The 19,935-nt window shown below is 38.1% G+C and overlaps 1 long non-coding RNA gene across 3 annotated transcripts in view; it reads right to left on the bottom strand.

Moving 5' to 3' along the window:
* The window catches only part of LOC140690260 (uncharacterized), a 263,766-nt gene that overhangs the window by 162,520 nt on the left and 81,311 nt on the right, over positions 1 to 19,935 (bottom strand). The window contains exons 3-5 of one of the 3 annotated variants that reach the window (XR_012065472.1): positions 16,683 to 16,971; positions 10,725 to 10,838; positions 3,507 to 3,742 (exon numbers count right to left, since the gene is read on the bottom strand). This is a non-coding gene — a long non-coding RNA (uncharacterized lncRNA). The remainder of the gene's footprint in view (positions 1 to 3,506; positions 3,743 to 10,724; positions 10,839 to 16,682; positions 16,972 to 19,935) is intronic. The other 2 variants (XR_012065471.1, XR_012065473.1) reach the window with 2 other exon arrangements.

The raw sequence follows: 19,935 nt of genomic DNA, 5'->3' as shown, positions 1-19,935 counted from the left end.
AATCCTATGGCCTTTCTACTATACCATGCTGCTCATCAACAAATCCACCCACAAGGCTCTTTAGGGAACGAATGGGGTAACTTTCTAAGCCTACCCACAGTCCTCCTAAATCGAAGCCAGCCTGAAGTCACAGTTGGGTGACTTCAATAAGGGTATATAACTAATTCTTCCTAGAGCAAGGAAGAGAATCTCCCGAGGACCGTCAAGGATAGATTACAGAATTCTGCTGAGAGTTAAAGACTTGGCCTCCTGCACCGAGTTCAATAATTGAATGTCTTGGATGAACTCACTTGACTTTGGGGTGCTGCAGTTTTCCCAACTATGAAATGAGAATTACCAAATGAAAAATTTGGACCTTCAAACCTTTGCTAAGTAATACACAGAAGCTTCTCTGTATGAAATTTCATAAATATCTGAACTTTAAAGAGAACTGTAAGGCAATGAAAAGCAGATTAGCATGGCCTAAATTTTGGAGAAGAGCAACATTTTAAAATTTGGCTTAAAGGTAAGGACTTTCTGTTCTAGGGTACTAGAATTAATTTCTCCTTTGGACTAAGCTGCTTTATTCCTCTAATCCAAATTAAAACAATGACATATTTTATACAGTTCAATTACCAAGAAGAAAATAAAAATTGTAACCAAAAATGGTATATATTTATCACGCCTTAACTAAGAGAGTTATTATTTCTGCAAATGTTATATCACACTTAGAGATACACATTTTGAAGTTTAAATTCTTCAATAGGAGCAACTTCAAATATACGATATAGAAAATGGTAAATCGCATTCAGTTCCTGATGGACTCAGCACTTTATAATATTGGTTTCTGTAGAAATGGAATCAATAATAAATAATCTCAGAACTAAGAAAAGGACAGCTAATGCATAGGTGGTCCCAGAAGAGCAGGCTATACATATCCCCCCTTAGTAAATTAACTTCATCATCCTTCGTTTTATGGGGGAGAAGGGAGCTTTTCTCCTATCTGTTTGATTTTCTTTCATGAGGATATTTACCAATTGCTTTGCCTAGAAATTACTACATAGAGTAATTTTAGTTGTACTTGGGGCTAGCTACTAATGAATCGACATGGCTACTGAGTGACAAGACGAAAGGATTATCCGTGCAAATGTTACATTCTCAAATAGAATATTTTAAAATATACTATCTGTCTATTTCTTATAAAACACTGTTATACATGGTAATTAGAAATTACTGAGATTCAGGTAATTTTTCGAACATAGAGTTTCTGAGGGCATTGAGTATGTTGTGTAGACCTGGGTTCACGTCAACCACCAGATCTCTTGGTGAATGCACTTAAATGCTGCCTCAAGGATGCCTTCTTGCTCAAGTTTTTCCATTCCAAATATTACCCCTTTTACAGGGACTTGGTGACCAGAGTTCTTGGTAGAGGGCAAAACAGTGTCTGGGGATCTCACTGGAGCCTTCAGGGAACAGCTGGGGAGGCTCTGGCCATGAAATGGAGAGGAGCAGCTGGCCGCTCTTCCTTCCCCTTTGTTGATTTTTTTTTTTTTCCTGTGCAGGGTGACATCCCCTCCCTCACATCACCCTTCTCTTGAAATCCTTTCTAATCCGCTTTCATAATACCCAGCTCTTGGGTGGGACAGAACTTTTCTACCCCACCACAAGCACCAACAGGAGCCAGGAACTCTGCTTCTACCTTGTTAAATTAAAAAAAAAAAAAAAGGAAATGCTCTGACGTTTATGCACACAAACTGCCATGGACTAGCCTGATGATTCTAAAATCCTTTCTATAGGTTTTATACATCGTGTATAAGCTTCCTTTCCTCCATTTATCTCACCTGCCCTTAAAATCTCCAGATAGATAAATGTGGAATTTAGAAAGTAAAAATGATGAAAGCATTTTTATAAGAAATCAAACACTGTTCTTCTTGGAAAACATTCTAAATTAATTCAATAATCAGTTAAAAAAGAAAAGGAGGCCACTTATGGGGATTCATTTTGAAAATAATTGCTATTTTTTTTTCTATTTTCTAATACAAATCACTCTGAAAACTTTTTGAACAGAGTTCTGCGTAGCATTCTTATTTTACATTAGGCAGGATCACTCTTCATTACTGATATTGCTAGTGAATTACTCACTAGCCAAATATGTTGTCAAGGAATTGGTATCTATTAAATATATCTTTGTAATAGTATGCATTCTCCTTTAGGGTTAGGAGAATGTTTATTTATTTATGCAGGATCTCTCAGTGCAGATGGGACATCCCTTTTCAAGGATTCTCTTGCATAGTGATGATGAGAAAACAAAATTAAAAACAACCAGCACACAGAATGATGGCTTCTCTTTTTTAACACTGGGTACAGCCTATTATGCCTTTTCTTTTTCAATTTCCAAAAAAAATATTGGGAATATAAGAAAAACTACAACTAAAGAGACTATTCAATGAGAAAAGTTTGACCTTTGATTAAATTGCTTCACCTCGCTGGACCTCAGTTTTCCTCACATGAGAAATAGTTGGCCTTAACTCAATACGAATACGGAAACGTGTCTCTATATGTAATTAATATAGCATTTGAGATGGTCTTGCACAACACTTGAATGATAATGTACTAAAATTTTAAAGACATTTGTAATTTAGGAGAGTTCAAGCAAGTTCGCAGCTTCAGGGAAGCTTCTGTATAATATTTCCAAGAGGGAATTAGGGTGGGGGATCCATTGCTTTCCCTGGCTGTTAAAGGGATGGATCTGCTCTCATCTGCAGCAGTGGAGTCCCACGCCTGTGCAAGATATGGATTTGCAGATCTGCATTACAATGCCTTACACATGACCTTTGACAGTCTATTAGGATGTCTTTGGAATTAGGCCCATAGAACAAAGATATGGTTCCTAATTTATTCATTGCTTTAAAAAAAAAAGAGAGAGAAAGAAAAAAATCTTTGGATTGTAGAGAGCTCTAGAAATTATTTCGAATCAGATATTCTTTTTTATCTTTAACAATGGTTTCTCCTTGAACCATAAGCTTTCGTGTACCTAGGATGTCCTGAGGTTACCAGGATACAAAATTTCCCCTAAGCCAATTAGAACTCCCAATCCTGATTAACTGAAAGAGGTCAGATACTAACAGCTTTCTTTCTCTAGTGCTACAAACACCTTAACAAATACATATGTTTACTTTTACAGAACCATACGTTTGCTTATGTCATTAAGTAAACTTATTATAATTCCAATAGGAAAAGAACTGCAAAAAGAGTTTTTCCTTTATCTAAATATAGAGTAAAAATGAAAAGCGGGGAATGTTTCTTTGTTCTTCTAAGATTTAGTGCGTTTGTTCTTAATATAAAGGTATAAATGGGCAATGTTCTTTTACAAGGTTTAAATAAGGTTTTTAAATTATCTGTGAATATAAATATTATGATATGCTTGTATAATTCTGCATAGTTGTCAAAATAGGATATTTCATACAGTAAACAATAAAAATGTAAGCTATTAAGAGAGTTAAAATCCACCACGCTTTCGAGAATACCTTCACAAACATACAAGCAAGATGATGACATCTTAGCGATGGGACACGTCTGCCTGCATCGACAAGCCGGAGGTCCTGAGCCTTCCGCAGAAGGGTCTTGCTAAGTTAACTTCAAGGCTTCCCAAGGTGCTTCAGTCACTTCACCGATTGCCTCTCTTTTTTTTTTTCTCCCCCTTCTCTTTTTAGCATCACAGTTTCTGAGAGGATAAGCCAGCTCTAATTGGGCACTGGAAATTCTGTTGGTACCAGCACCCAACAAGGATTAGGGAAGGTGTCAGTGAAAGAAAAAAAGAAAAGATTAAAATAGACAAACTGAATTTCTTAAAATAAGGAGGCTATATCTCTTCTGTGAATCAATTAAGAACAAGGTGGAGAGTGTTGTGGATGACTTGCTTAGGCCAATGAACAAAAAAACAAGGTACTGGAATGCATTCACCATCTCAGTCCTGGCCATGACGTCACATGGAGGGAGAAGACCCTCACCAGCTAGCCTGCAGACTCAGGCTTCATGACGTCAGCAGAAGGCCTCGAGCAATTTATAGCATTTTGTTTACGCTGGAGCCATTTGATATGTATTAATACATGCAGCGGCAGCTGTCTCTTTTACAAGACAAGTGTGCTCACAGGAGCTCTCTCCCCCAAACTGAGAACATGAGCACACTCTAATAGCAAAAGAGGCAGCTGCTGTTGCATGAATTAATACGTTATAAGTTACTCTCTCATTTGTTATTCTTTTTTAAAAATCCCACTCTATTTTAAAAATAAAAATGATCTAGGTTATAAAAGAAATAAAAATTATGCAGACAACTCATATGTTGGTAGATAACGATGAAAAAAATTATGTCAATTTTATTCTGTTTTTAGGGATCGATTCATTTGTATACCAAAATAAAAAAAATTTGAAGTATTTATTATTTTCAGAATTGAGGCATCTGGTGCCTTTGAAATGCTCAAAGCAGTAAAAGAGAAGAAAAGGGGTTTCCTAATTCTAGTCCTGACACAAGACTAAGAGCAGATTTGTTCAATAGGTTATATACACAAGAGCAGAAACAGAAATTAGCATTAGTACTTTATTTACTCCAATCACCTTCTCAACAGAAAAATACTATTTTTATAAACATTTAAATAAGTATTGAAATTGATACATAATCTACCTATGAGTTGGGAGTAGTTAAATTTAATATCCACCCTTGGAAATACTCTAAGAACTTAAGTAACTTAGTGATTCCTGACTCAGAATATAACACTTACCCACACTGCAGCCAAAGGAGTCAAAGAGTTGTTTTTTTATATTGTCTGTCTTGAAGTCAATACACAGCTCAGCTATTATCTGTCTATATACATTCTACTTTATGACATAAAAATACTAATAGCAAAAGCAATTAATGCAATTAAACTCCAACATTTCTAAATAATCAAGATACTTAAGATGATAGAAATTTTCATTTTGTTTGGGGTTTAATTTATTGTCTGTTCACTTGTTGTTTTAATAAACTGGTTTTTAGAAAGCTGAGAAAGAAATTCTTTTTAGGCAAATGGAGAGTTGGTTCCATTTCCTTGATTCCTTTCAATTCCATTTTATAATTTCCTGTTCTTCTCGGCACTAAGGTTACATTTCCATTTTGTAAATATTGTACTGTGTAAATCTTAGACTTCTAATTTTATGCATTACTTTATCATTGTAAAATATCTGCAAATGAGTTTTCTGTTTATCTAGGAATCTTAAGTATTTAATATCTTTTTTTTTTATGTTATGCTAGCTCTGTTAACAATATGGCTCATTATTTAATTCAGAAAGACTTTAAAAGGTGTGAGGCTTGTAACGGCCAGAGCTATAGTGATTTGCATTGACCTAATTAGTTCATTTACATGTTGACCTTTAAAACCAGTGAAGTTTTGTAAACCCAACTCATGTTTATAACTACCGCACTGAAGAGATGTGGAAGATGGGACAGAAAACAGGGCAAGGATGACAAAGAAATACCTATGATAAACTAAGGGGAAAACAAAATTGAAGTCATGGATCACCATCTTAATGAATTATATACAAAATCTTCTTAAAAGGAGATGCATTTTCATATAAACTTTTCAGAGTGGCCAATCAAACAACTGGACCTTTCTAATTGCTTATTTTTAAGTAATAGTGGAAAAATAAGTATTTAAGCATCCAAGTTACAGCAGAATTTCATGTATCACATCTAAATTTCTTGAATTATAAACAAGCACTCTGAATTCACTAAATTCTCATAGACTTTGCAAGGACACACTCAAAATTCAAAATCTTACAGAAAATTTGAACATGTGCACTTTTTTAAAAAATGGTACAGTCTTACACCATTTGAAAAGACACAAAATAAATTTTGCAGTGGATCCAGCAGGAAACTGATCTGGACAGATGAGTTGCAATGAATTCCCATGTCTGAGTTACCAGGAATGGCTGCGTTCAGCCACGCCTCAGAATGCCCGCCGCTCCACCCTTCTCTGCTCGCCAATCTTCCATTTGAATGTTTTTTTTAGCCTCCCTCATTCACCTCTCACTCCTGCCCTTTTTGCCTACTTTTTCACTGAAACTCCCATCCCAGTGAATCTCCCCTCCACCTCCAGCCACAGACTTAGCACAAAATGCCCTACTTCCAGCAGTTCTAGGCTGTTGGGTCATCCACATGGACTCTCACTCTCGCTCCCCACGTGACCCTCTCAGTCAGGGCTGCCTCTCCTCCTGCTCCGCACGTTCCACAGCAGCTGAGGAACGAGGGGCAGCCTGGGAAAGAACAGCCAGAATCCTTCTTGTTGCCCCCAGCCCTGCCTCCTTCATAATAATACAGCTCATGTGACGTTCACACTCCTGTGAATATAGGACACCCTGTGTTTCCATGTCATTATCATATGCTGTTTCTCTAGTCACTTTCCAGAATTCAGTGAAAGGCTGAACAACTCACTCGATCTTTCTCTTCAGCTCTCTTCTTGGGCCAGTTTAGATTCTATGTGGATTACTCAAAAACTTAGATTGAATTCCTGGACCTCCTCAATTTAAGTGCTTTTTGTCTGACTATTTCAGCCACACCTTCTCGTGGTCTTATTCTGGAATTTGTCAACACCCAAAACTGCTCTGTGGCTAAACTCTTAAGCTCTGCTTTCCAACTCCACATACTTCATGCTCTTCAAACTCTTGGTGAGCATCTCCATTCCTATAGCTTCAACTTTGAACGAGGCTTAATTTTCCCCCTCAGTTCTACTAGCCTGGAGACATTTTAACTTGGATGCCCCAGGAGCACTTAAAATGTATCCGAACCCTCGTGAAATTCTATGTGAAGGGGAACTTGTTGGAAATGAAATTTCTGGGGATCTTCCCAGGACCTGGTAAATCAGAAACATAGGTTGATTTGGATACATGCCAAAGTCTGAGATTATGTTTTCAGCATCATACGCATGTTAGTGTCATTTTTCCACTTCTAATACCTGCCTCTACTTTCCTTTCCATAAAAATTATTCTCCTATATTTCAAAGCTCAAATAAATATTATCATCTCTCTGAAGCCTTCCTTGTTCTTCCAGTAGCATCTAGTTGCTAATTCTGCTCACCAGTCCCTTCTCTGAACTCCCAAAGGGTGAACTTCACAAAGTGTCAGTGACGCTCACAGCATACTATCAGTAAGTTACAATAACGATGCGTACTTATTCCCCTCTCATTTAGCGCATGCCTAGTTATAATCCTGATTTACCATCTCACTGAAATGGTTGTTCTAAGGTCACCAGTGCTTACCCAAATTTACCAAGTCCCCTGGACATCTTTTATTTGTTTAATCCCTGACTTCTTTGGAGCCATTCTGCATGGTTGGCCACACCCTCCTTCATGAAAATCTTTGCCTCTTGGGCTTCCATGATGACGTCCTCTCCTGGTTTCCCTCTTAACTCAGTAGCCACTCCTCCCTGATCTCTTCTCTAGATTCTAACTCCTCCATTTTCCTCTGAAATGTGGTTTCTCCTCATGAATTAATTCTTAGTTCTTTCTTTGTTTCACTCAGTGTACTCCCTCACTTACATACTCTTAGTTTAAGAACCATCCAAGACCCCTAATCTGTGTCTCCAACTTAGCGCTCTCAGAGGCCTGACAGAAACATCTAACCATCTGGTAGATATCTCCATCGTGATGCCTCCACCAGCACCTCACACTTAATATACCAGATTCATAGTTTTCATCTCCCCTCCTGTATTCTGGAAACCTTGGCTTTATCATAAGTTCCTCCTGTTAACTCATCACATCTCCAATTTAAAACATCTTTTAAGTCCAAGAAATGAAAATTTTGTGTCTCGGTGTGCACTTTTTCCAGTAATTCAGTGTTCATTGTCTCATTCAGGCTTCAGCACTGTTCATCCCCTAGAGGGTCGACTCTTTTTTTTTAGCGCAGCTGCCATCTTCAGCCCCCTTCTCAATCCTTCTTTCACAATGTTTCAAAGCGATTTTTCAAAACTACAAATCAGATCATGACATTTCTTTCTTAAAACCCATTAGGAACTTCCCATATCTTCAGAATACAATGCCTTAGCTTATCACTTTAGATCCAAAATGGACTATCTCCCACTGATCTAAGCTTATCATCTGCAAAGCTTTGTTCAAAGATGTCACTTTCTTTCAAATCTCCATGTGTCCCTTTGTCCTGTTCTTTATCTAACTAATACATACTCGCACTTGAGAAGTACGCCTGGATATCCCTCCAGTGTCTTATTTTATTCTTCTTCTATGCTTCCACAGCACGTTAGGTATAATTTTGTCATAGTTTTCCATGTTCCTCTAATTTCCTTTCCCCACTCCCAGACTGAGATCTCTTCAGGGCAGGGAATATGTCTTATTAAGATATTATAGCCCTAACTCCTAGCAGAGTGCCGGCTTCCTAGAAAAATTTATCAGATGTTTACTGAATGAATGAAGACGTAGTGCAGCAATGCTCTCTTAAGATAGAGCTATAAAGCTTTCTAAAAGACAAGTAAGGCCCAGGACACTATGTTCACTAAGGTAATTAATTAGTAGCCATATCAATGATTTCTGTTCAATTTATTAAACAAATATATGATCCCAAATATTACAAGATTAAAACGTGCTGATTGTCTGTATTTTGAGATGTGGATTAGAATGAGGGAATTTGAAGACTTGTTTAAGAGGCTTAAATTTTGTATTTCATCATGTTGTTTCAACAAAAGTGTACTACAAGCTTTAGTAATTGGTAATAGTTCATTGTTATAAATAAGCAATCAACACTGAGGCCAAAGCACTAATGTATCAAGGTTAAAGGCAAGCTCTGATCGAGAAGAAACCATTTTGTGTGTGTGTGTGTGTGTGTGTGTGTGTGTATTTGTCTGCCTTCAGTAAAGCTGAAACTTAACAAGTATTCTAAGAACAAGTATCCGTATAATTCAAAACAGAGATTGCACTTCCATGAAACGCTGGTGATGCCCCCTCAGTGATGGAGTTCGTGAAAGTCTAACAGGGCCCCACCTCCCCACCGCGCTACCTAGAAAAAAAGTTGTGAGAAGAGTCTCATGGTTAAAGTCTGTCCCCTTTCCAACTGCCAGCAATGAGTATATTTAAATTTCTCACTTGTACTTGGAACAGGGCTACGGATTAAATAGATACGAATCAGCCAATATTTACGGTACTTTTTGGCTACTGAGAATTTAACAGTGAAAAAAAATTGTTAAGAACACAATCCTTATTGTAACATGGAAAACAGGACTTGACTGAATAACTAATGCTAAATCACATACTTGATTATTTCCTAGAGCTAGTGTGTTTCTAGGACCACCTGTCCATTACCTACCTGTACTCCAGAATGGTCATCTGACTCACACATCACACCAAGGGGGTCAAATGTGTGAATACTCAGCCACTTAAGTTGTAACAAAATTTTGCTATATGTCCTGTTTTGTAGATATTTACCCACAAAGTTTTAGCAAGACTTAAACTTGTGCTTTCTCATTTTATTAGAGAAATGATAAATTATTAGATTCTTTCTTACCATTGAGTATCACCTCTTTAATCGATTCAGAGGTAAGGAGCAAAGAGCAGTGATTCCAGTACTGGAAACTAGGACATATAGAAAGAGGAAGAGATGCAGCAAAGCTAATGTGCATCCACATTAACCTCTTCTTACTTTGCAAAATGGGTAACCCATTCCCTGATTTGGGACTGCTTTTTTTCCTGAGTTCATGACGCCCAGAATGCCCCTGAGTTCAGAGAAGCATCTTGTATAAGTGTCCCACTGGTCTCCAAAAGGTGGAATTCTCTGTATGAGCGATTACAGAAGTTCAAATAGAATTTTTTAAAAGTCAGCCCTTCTCTGGGCAGGGGGGAGGCTCTCTCAAAGGTCAGTTTCTTCATGCTCAAGTTTGTAAAGACCTCTTCATTACAGCTTCTGGTTATATTTAGCACTTCTATGTGGTAATATTAAACCAAAACAGGATAAAAACAAATTTCAAGTACAAGACCTTTACAGTCAGGATCACCAACTTTATACTCAAGGCTATAAAAAGCAAACTCAGCTGTTATTTTGTCTCTCATATCCATAGACCATGAATACTAAATAAACACAATAAACAGGTGGATGTGGTATACTATGGCATTGACTCAAAATATATTCTTTCACTAAAAGTAAATAGCTACATATTAACCATGTACAACCCTGGAACTCTTTCTAATGGGAGTTCTGAACACGGTAGAAAGGAGACCACTCTAATAGCCGTGGGGACTACTGAATTCCTACGTGACACCCACCACCACAACCAGTCTGCAAGGAAAACGAATGCGTGGAAATAGACCCCACAGTTGGAAGGGTCCGGATTTCTCAGGGTTTGAACTCTAGAATTAATTCACAGCATTTTCTTCTGAAAGAAGAGGCCTCGAAATGGTTACATCCATTGGATACATCATGGGAAATACATCAACAGGACTTCAGTTCGGGACAATCCAGTCAAATTAGCTAGAGGAGAAGAGCAAAGGAATCCCAGCCGTCTCCCTTCTCAGCCCACAGAATCATTTCTTCATTGGCCACACTTCCTCTTATCCACTTCCCTTTCACAGACTTTTTTTCTATAACTGCTCTTGTCATGTGGGTACTGCTTCAGAGGGGGTGCAGAAAATAATGGAAATGAAGTTAGACCCAGTCACATCGCAGTTGGTTGGTAGCTCCAGATTTCAATGGGGAATGAGGTTAAAATCACTTACCTTAAAATGAGTCTTGCTAATTAACTGTAAAATTTAATTGTCCATGCTTTTCCAGCTCCCAGTTACCAAGGCTAAACAAAGGTTTGTTGTATTTCTTTGATTATCCATTTCTTCCTGTTGGGGGAGGAGAAGAAAAAAGGCGCATTTGCATTTTAAATTTCAAAAAATTATAGTAACCCTCTTAAACCTTTATAAGTATCTTTTTAAATATAGCATCCCAGCAGCTATAAACTCAAAGTAAAAAAAATAAAAAGTAAAAACTCCCTGCAAATAAATACTTTTTCCCCAATAAGCAATGTTCTACTTATAATTTTTTATTCATATATCAAATATATGGTCTTTAGTTATTCTTTTTTAAATTTTATGTATTATTATTATTTGCAGGAGAGAACAGTTGGCTTACTTATATATTTACTTCTGGAGGAGGTACTAGGGATTGAATCCAGGACCTTGTATATGCTAAGCAGGCACTCTAACACTTGAGCTACACCCTCCCTCTAGTTGTTCTTAAGCCCTAAAAATCTGTCCTACTAAAGTCTTACTTGGCCCAGAAAAAAAAAAAATTAAGGCATCAACTTTACTTCTGGAAATCTTATGTAATTCTTAAAATATCACAATCAATTTAATTTTTGAGGAGCCGTTAGTAAATAAATAAAATGAATTTAAAATACTCATTCAGTAATCCATTGTCTAAGTAAGCTATTGACCAAGCTACTAGCATCTGATACTCAAACAGGCAGCCCTCGAACACCTTACAAATGAGCCCAACCAAGCAACTGGGTTTTCAGCTGTACAAACTGCTAGAGGCCAAGTCAACACAGGAGGTAAAGAATATTTCATCTGTTCTTGTAGGAGCTAGTCAGGAGGAATGTTGGAGATACCGGATGGTATTCAATTCAATTCTGTTTAATTCAATTCAACACATATTCAGCACCTCCTGTCTGTAGGGGCCGAAAGGGTGGATTACATTTGATGTTTGGAAAAGACTTGGAAATCACCTAGTCCATTGGGCTTCAAGCTGCCTTCCAAGGCAGTGCCCGCAGAGCCCAGAGAGAGGTGACGGGAAGGTGAGACCCAGCGGGTGCTGAATCAGCTCCCTTCCCTCTTCAGCAGGAGATGCTTTGCTTTTAACTGTTTTATATATCGCAGTACCAAATAATACTTTAATTCTAAAGATATTATTGTTATTTTAAAAAGGTTTGAACAATCTCTTATTTAGCCCATTCCCCAAAACGTACAGATGAGGAAACAGAGACAGACAGAGTTAAGTCACTGATGAGGTATTCATAAATACTTAATGGCAAAATTAGAAGCTCCTTTTCAGCACAGTTTTCAAGTCACCACAGAGTCACAGAGCCTAGATCAGTGCCTTGTAAGTGTTAAGAGTTTAAAAAAGATTTGCAGTGATGATATAGGAAAAAATATATATATAATGTTATATATATCAATTATATCCAAGAGATTCTATCTTCTTCTTCCTTATAGCACATTGCAAGAGTCTCATTTACAGAAAACACACAATGGAAACATTATATCAATTATATATATTCTCAGGCTCATTCCAAGCCTTAGGAGAGGTAAAATGAAGGGCATGAAACAAGTATAGAATATGAGATCAAAAGTTTAAATTTAATGGGAAAGCAAAGAGAAAAACTCCAAGAGAAAAAAAGGAATCGTGTGGGTATTGGTTGCATTGCAAATGGAATGGAGAATAATGAAATGAGGACTGAAAGACAAAGTGAGGGCAGAGATGGGGACAAGAATAAGAAAAATAATTTATTTCAGGAGGAAAATAATATTAATGTCCATAATAATAATAATGACCAAAATGTAAGTGAATATCAGATATGCACATGTCAACACATTATCTGGAAAATTTCTAATTCAGCCACTTTTAGTCAACAGTGTGATTTGATTCAACAATTATTTGGCATCTACTAATTTATCATGCTTACTTTGTTAAGATAATGAACAAAGGAAACAGAAAGCCCACTTCCCAAAGTATTTGTCTTTATGTGTTATCATATGTTTCAGATATTTTGTATAACAACCATTTTAATGATCTAGTAGCTGTAAAACATGCACATTCTGCTATTTTCCAGTTGAAACGGACATGCACAGCACCCGATTCTGCTAGAGGTGGACCTTTGTGATGTATTTGGCTGGATGGCAGATGTACTTGGTATCTAAAGAACAAAGGAAAACTCTATGACTCATGCTGGGATGTTGGACCTCGGACTTTCACCTCATTAGCCTGAGCTAAGTAGCTTCATTTCCCTACAGGGACCTATGGAGAAACTAAAAATACACCCTAAATTTTTTCGCAGGCTTCAAAGAATAAGAACACCGTCATAAGTACGCATAATTCAAAGCAACCTAAAGGAAATTTGGTATGTTATTCACAGTTTGCAAATCCTAGATGTCAAACTATCATGAAGTAACAAATGGGAAGATAAATAAATATGGTTTATTATTGACCCCCACCCATTCTCTCACCTTGGCATCAGCCAAACTGCCTGTCTACCTGACCTCTACCACTTAGGTAGATGTTTCTATGGTTGCTGATAAAAATAATTATTTTCAGTTCTTCTAGTTACCCACCTTTCACCTTGAGATGGTCTTGTTCTGAAATACTCAGAGGAGGTAAATAAGATGGTAACAAAATATTAACAACGCTAAAGGTGGTACCAGAACAATGATGTGAAATATAAGGAAAAGGTATTTTAAAAATTAAAAAAAATGACAGTTTGAATTCTAGGTTTATATAATTTGAATCGTAGAGGAACATTAAAATGAAATGTTACACCTGATGAACATTATGCAGCAAGGGGAATTCAAATACTCATTGCAATATATTAGCTTACACTATAGGGGGAAAAAGCAAAAGAAAAATTATGAGCATCACAAGGGCACAAAGCTCACTTTAAGTAACTGAAAACAATTGACGAAAGTTATTCATAATTATTGCAACTCTATTTCTCAGTGGGTGATCATGCCTTGGTGGCCTATTTTGTTTAAAGCCAGATTGATATTTAACACCACTGTAGTGACACGTCTTGTTAAAGACAGAGTGTAACAGAAAGTTTCTTCAAATTACAAACCTTTGTTTTTATCTGAGGCATCCCATTCAGCTACTCATTCGTCACAGAGCAGCAATTTTTAAATATGTTACATTGTGTCATAACAACATGATCCTTTGTTGTAGAGGAACAGGTATTAAGTCCACTGGAGAGGAATTCTTTATGAAACTATATGGTATTTCCCCACCTATCCCTAGTTCAAACTTTTAAATAAGAGTTTGATAAATCCTCTTGAATCAAGAAAACATTTTTCTAATATCTCTCAGGAGACTTTTAATTTCCTATATTTCCACAGTTCTCTAGCCAACAGCCCAGATAATAAAATGTATGTTCATTAAATTCATGGCAAAAATAAAAAAATAAAAAAATTAATTCATGGCACCAAGTTGGGCATACGGTCTAATACTTTGAGAGACAGAATTATCATTTCAAATGATCTCAACACCTTGTAGAGATCAGAAACAAAAGGTAAAAAGAGAAATTCAAATTCAGAAGGCAAACCCAGTTCCATACAACCAGATGTGAGCACGGCGGATAAGTGGACAGGAGATGATTCTGGTAGAACTTTAGCCATGGTGCTGGAGATTAGGAACTGAACGATACGGTAATGAATGCAGGAATCATTGAGCAATCTATTATTGCACCTGCGCAGGGTTGGGTCTTCCAAATCAAGATGATATTGGAAAGTTCATCCTTTAGAGAAGTATCTAGACCAAGGGGTGACTAAATGCAGCCTGAATGCCAAATCCAGTCTACTGCCTGCTTTGTAAGGAAATAAAGTTTTATTGGAATACAGTCACACTCATTCATTTCTGTACTGTCTTTGGCTACCTTTATGTCAAAATAGTGGAACTGAGCAATTGTTACTGATTGTATGTCTCACAAAGTACTTATTTGCAACCTGGCCCTTTACAGAATAAGCTTTTCAGTCCTTGGTCTAAACAATGCATATGCACCAACATTATCTTTGGGAAAACAGGCTTGGTAAATTTTCAGAACTGTTCCAATGACAAGATTCCACCTACAGAAGCACTTCATCGTTCATTTTGCTACAGCATTCCCCTATTTCACTTCATAAATTTCAGATTTTCTCTTCCTTCATATAACACAAAAGAGATATGTCTTACTGAGCCAAGAGCATTAACTTTGTGATAAGTTCTGAATGATCTTTAGTTGGATTCTCTCTTCTCTAATTCTTGTCATTATCCCAGTCAATTCTAGCATTTGTGTAGATGATACATTCAACTTTACAGCCTCAAAACTCCTTGACTTAACTTATCTCCCAAACTCTTGCTCACCTTTTCTGAGACATTTTTGTTCATTTACAAGATAGAAATGACCTTCTTCCCTCATCCCGGTATGTCATGCACTTCTGCGGTAACTCTGGATTTTGCTACCCCTTGTGTCTGTCTCACCTCTGGAATATTTCACTCCCCTATTTTACACTCAGGTCACAACTTACATCCTCCTGTTTTCTCAGTCCCTCACTTTCACTTCTTTGGCTCACAACTCACTAAGACATAAAATACATTTAGATCCTCTACTCTTTTCCAGTCTCTCATCCTTCGTAGCCTCCAGTATCACATCTCCTCCTATCTTGCACAGACATCACACTCCACCATAAACTATTTACCACCAAATGTCAGTTTGCCACATTCACCACAAATCCTCACTCTGGAGTCAATTCAAACACCTACCTGCTGGGGATGGGCACCAAAGACAGCCTCTGTAAGAATGGACCCAGCGGACGGGCAACAGATTTGGGGGACAGACGATATAGTAGGCGTATTTTTTTTTCTCTAGCCAACTAATTCTCTGTGTCCTAAGTTTGTTACTGTTGGTCTACTAATAACATGGGTGGTAAATTCAGATTCATCGTTGACTCTTTCCATACTCTTACCAATTAAATTAAGTGGTTGCAAAGTACTATCAATATTGACATTGGTTGATTCCTTTGTGTTTCCCCTGTTATCAGTGAAGTTGAAGGTTTTATCACTTAATATTTAAATCATTGCAAAATATTCTAATTCATTGCCTTTTCCTTGCCTCCTACCCAACATTGTCAGATTCGATTTCTTAAGGTAATACCTTGTTCATACCTCTGTCACACTCAAAAGTCTCTGATGGATTCCTTTTGCATTTAGAATTAATTTAATGACCCTTGGCCTCATATCAAGAAGCTCCAGCATGTGCTGAATAGCTGTGCTCCAGTGTGTAACTACCCATCACGCTCTTGTGTATTACCTGTACTTTTTAACCATTCCACAACATCCTTTGCATTTACTTTTCTGAACTTCATGCTTTGACTCATGCTTTTCTGCTACCTGAAGTGCTCGCTCCACCGTTTCCTCGCCATCTCTGCCTTGTGAAATCCTTCCTGTCCTTCAAAGACCCTTCCAAAGGTGGCCTCTTCTATGAGGCACTTTCCACTCCTGAACTGCTTCTCTCACCTCCGTGTCCCTATCGCCCCTTGCTACACAAAGCGTGCTCCCTGGACCAGCAGCATCCCCTTGGAGCTAGTTAAACTGCAGCATTGTGGGCGGCATCCTGGACCTGCTGAGTCCAATTCTGAATTCAAGGGGAAAAAAAGAACCCCTAGGTGATTCACATGCACATTAAAGTTGGAGAGGCCCTGCGAGAGTGCAGCTGCCATGTGGCAGCTTGTATGATGGTGCCTTGCATGACTCTATATAGTAATTTTAGTTTTTAAAAAAAGTTAGAGCTTTGGAGTGAAATAAACCCTCATTCCAGTCCTGATTCCATCTACCTACGTTATGTTTGGGAAGTCACTTAATTTCACTGAAACTCAGCTCCCTCCACAAAAATGGAGACAATAACAACACAACGTGAAGGGGGTTGTGAAGATTAAATGACATACCTTTTGTGAAAGCACATTGCACGGGACCTGAAACGTTGATGCTTTCCTTCCCATCCCGCTAGAGCAACATTTCTTAGAGGGGAGGAGTTGGGTCTCACACACTTTTTAGGCTCTCCCATCACTCAGGGCAGCACGGGCCCCTCGGAAAGCAAGCTTCAAGAAGGCACAAGTTCTGCCCCTTGCTGACGGCTCTGCTCACGCCTGGATGTGCTCAGTGAGTATGTACCGAGGGGAAAAGAGGCTTTATCGTGAATGATGATGGCTGGAGAGAGGCACTGCAGTCAAGGACCTACCAAAAAAAAAAGTTTAGAAATCATAGATTACTTAGTCTAGAAAAGAAAAGGCCGGGATAACTTGAATAACTGAATTCTAACATAAATGTATTAAATGAAGAAGAAATTACTATTCCTCAAGATGTATACAAGAGAACTACGTGACTTTCTGGACCTTTGTATCCACAGTACCACCATTTATTTCAGAGAGAAGAAGACACATAGAAAGTAGAGTCACAACAAGCCACAGGTCTGACATTTCTCACCCTCTCGGGTTCAGTTTCCCAAATGTACCTGTGGGAGGCAGGGCTGAGTTGAAGTTACCTGTGAGGTCAAGGGAAGAGGAGACAGTCGATTTTTAGTTGTTTTTTTTCTTTTTTTCAATTGAGTTATAGTCAGTTTACAATGTTGTGTCAATTTCTGGTGTTCAGCACAATTTTTTAGTCATACATGAATATACATATATTCATTTTCATATTATTTTTCACCATGAGCTACCACAAGATGATTTTTTAGTTTTTTAAGGTAATCTCCATTCTGTTTTCCATCATGGCTGCACCAAACTACATTCCCACCAACAATGTAGATAAACAACAAATTTCTACTGCACAGCACAAGGAACAATATTCAATATCCTGTAGTAACCTATAATGAAAAAGGATATGAAAAGGAATATACATATATATATATTTACATAGGACGGAAATATTATGCTATACCCCAGAAATTGATGCAACATTGTAAACTGACCATACTTCAATAAAAAATAGTTTTAAAAAAGAGAGAAGAAGGGAGAGATTTGTTTCTATCCAATAGGAATTTTCTTAGGAGAATGAGAAGCAATTTCCTATGAATGAAGGCAGCCAGGCCTAACTCAATGGGAGAAAGGATCTTAAAACGTCTCCTGCTTTCTGCCAGGTAACTCTTCAGATTAAAATCAAAATAGTTGAACGATGATAAACCCATATTATACATAAAAACGATTCTTTTTCTAATAAAGGTTGTTTAAAAAAAATAGGGCACAGTGAAATGTAGTATTTTCTTCCCTCAGTATCTTTGTTAATCAGACTGACTTTGACAGATCCAGTTAAATTATTTCTTCTGGTCTTGCAACCCTAGAATCTTGTGACTCTGTATGCAGACACTTGAAAACATACAAATAAATAATTTGATTCCCTTTGTTTCCACGTCCCTATTCAACTGACATCAGCAATTAACTTCATTCTTATTCTCTAATGGTTTACTGTATTCCGTGAACCATGGGAGTTCGCATCACACCCGTTGCCCTAAATTCATTCTTAATCCCAAATCAGTATAGTTTTTCTTTAGCCCGTCAGGGCTTGAGATGTCATTTCACATAGTGTAATTTCACATAGACCATAAATGACCTTTTAACGTGCCAGTGACTGCATCAAATGTCACAGTAAGTTCTTTAAGGACTGAATAATTTGGGGACCACTGTAAAAATACAAAATAACAAAAGGATATGAGGGCAAAAAATGAATTGCTTAACAAAAAGGGTTAAAGGGACCTTTCTCCTGGTGTCTGCCCAGCCTCTCTGTGCCTCCCCGCCTCTTTTTACCTCTTCTTTTCAGCATTTCATATTACTTAGTCTACAAATAGCAAACTGTCTTGAGACTCATATCTTGCCACCATCAACCACTCCCCAAGCCCACAAATTCAAATCCAGAAATTTGAAGAATAACATAGACCTTTGTGGTAGGTTTTCCTGAAGAGGAAAACAGAGGTTACGTAAAGCACTGATCTGCACTAAGCCACATGAGCCGAGTGCCTCACCTGTCTCACCTCCGAAGCCCCTACAAAGGCTGCTCAGATGTCACCCTGCGCCTCGTAAGCACAGCCTCTCCAGATAGCCTCCACACCACCTCACCTCCCTTCTCTCACCAGGCACCCTGCACGTGGTCCTCTCTGCCAATACCACCCTCTCAAGGTGCTGCCGTGTCTCAGCACCTTCCCTACCTGGGACCAGCTTCCTGAAGAGCTAGAAAATGCACTTTTTGGTACATCTCAATTCAATTAAAAAACCAAGAAACATTTATAAGGTACATACAATCTGTGTGCAAGGTTAGTGTCTAAGTGCCAGGAAAAATCAGTGGAGGAACAAAGAACATTTGCAAAATTTTGGCCCTCTAAGAGGGTTATGGAGTAGATGTTTGTGTTCCCCCAAAACGTATAGGTAGAAACCCTAACCTCCAGTCAGATAGTTTTAGGAGGTGGGGCCTCTGGGAGGTGATTAGGTTTATATGAGGTCATAAGTCCCCAAAGAGAAATGTGTCCTCATAAGAAGAGAAAGAGGCCAGAGCCCTCAGTCTCAGTCATATAAAGATACAGAAAAAAGGCACCAGCTGTAAACCAGGAAGAAGGTCCCCACCAAAACTGCCCGTGCTGGCTCCGTGAGCTCAGACTTTCAGCCTCCAGAACTGTGAGAAATAGCTGTGTGCTGTTTAAGCCACCCAGTCTGTTTCTTTGTTATAGCAGCCAAAGTGACTAAGACAAAGAGCATGCAGTATGGTTAAAGTAAAAAAGGGGGGAGGGGGAGCCAAAGATAAAATTAAACATTGTAGAAGTCCTCAGAAAGAAATAACAAATTTTTAGTGGGGGGACTAGAAAATGAATATCTGAGAACAAGGTATTTAAGCTGCGAGCACAATTTCAATAAGCGTAAAATACATTCCAGACTGAAGAGAGATGATAAACGTAGGCAGATAAATGTGAAAGCACATGACGTGTTTGGGGAATAGCATATTGACATTAAGATAACTGGAAAATAAAGAGCGTAGGGAAATGGGAGGGTAGTGGGAAATGAAACTGGAAAGTGACTTCGAGTCCATTCAGTCACTACACGAATGGTAATTGGGTGCTACAGTGGACCAAGGGTACCATGTTAGCTGCTGGGCTGTCTGGGGAGTCAGGGGACACAAGTAATTCCTGCTCTTATGTGATTATATCACAACATACTG

Source organism: Vicugna pacos, chromosome 29 (genome assembly GCF_048564905.1).
Source record: "Vicugna pacos chromosome 29, VicPac4, whole genome shotgun sequence".
Classification (NCBI taxonomy): Eukaryota; Metazoa; Chordata; class Mammalia; order Artiodactyla; family Camelidae; genus Vicugna; species Vicugna pacos.
The sequence above is the reverse complement of the archived record's forward strand: the minus strand, read 5'-3'. Positions and strand labels throughout refer to the sequence as shown.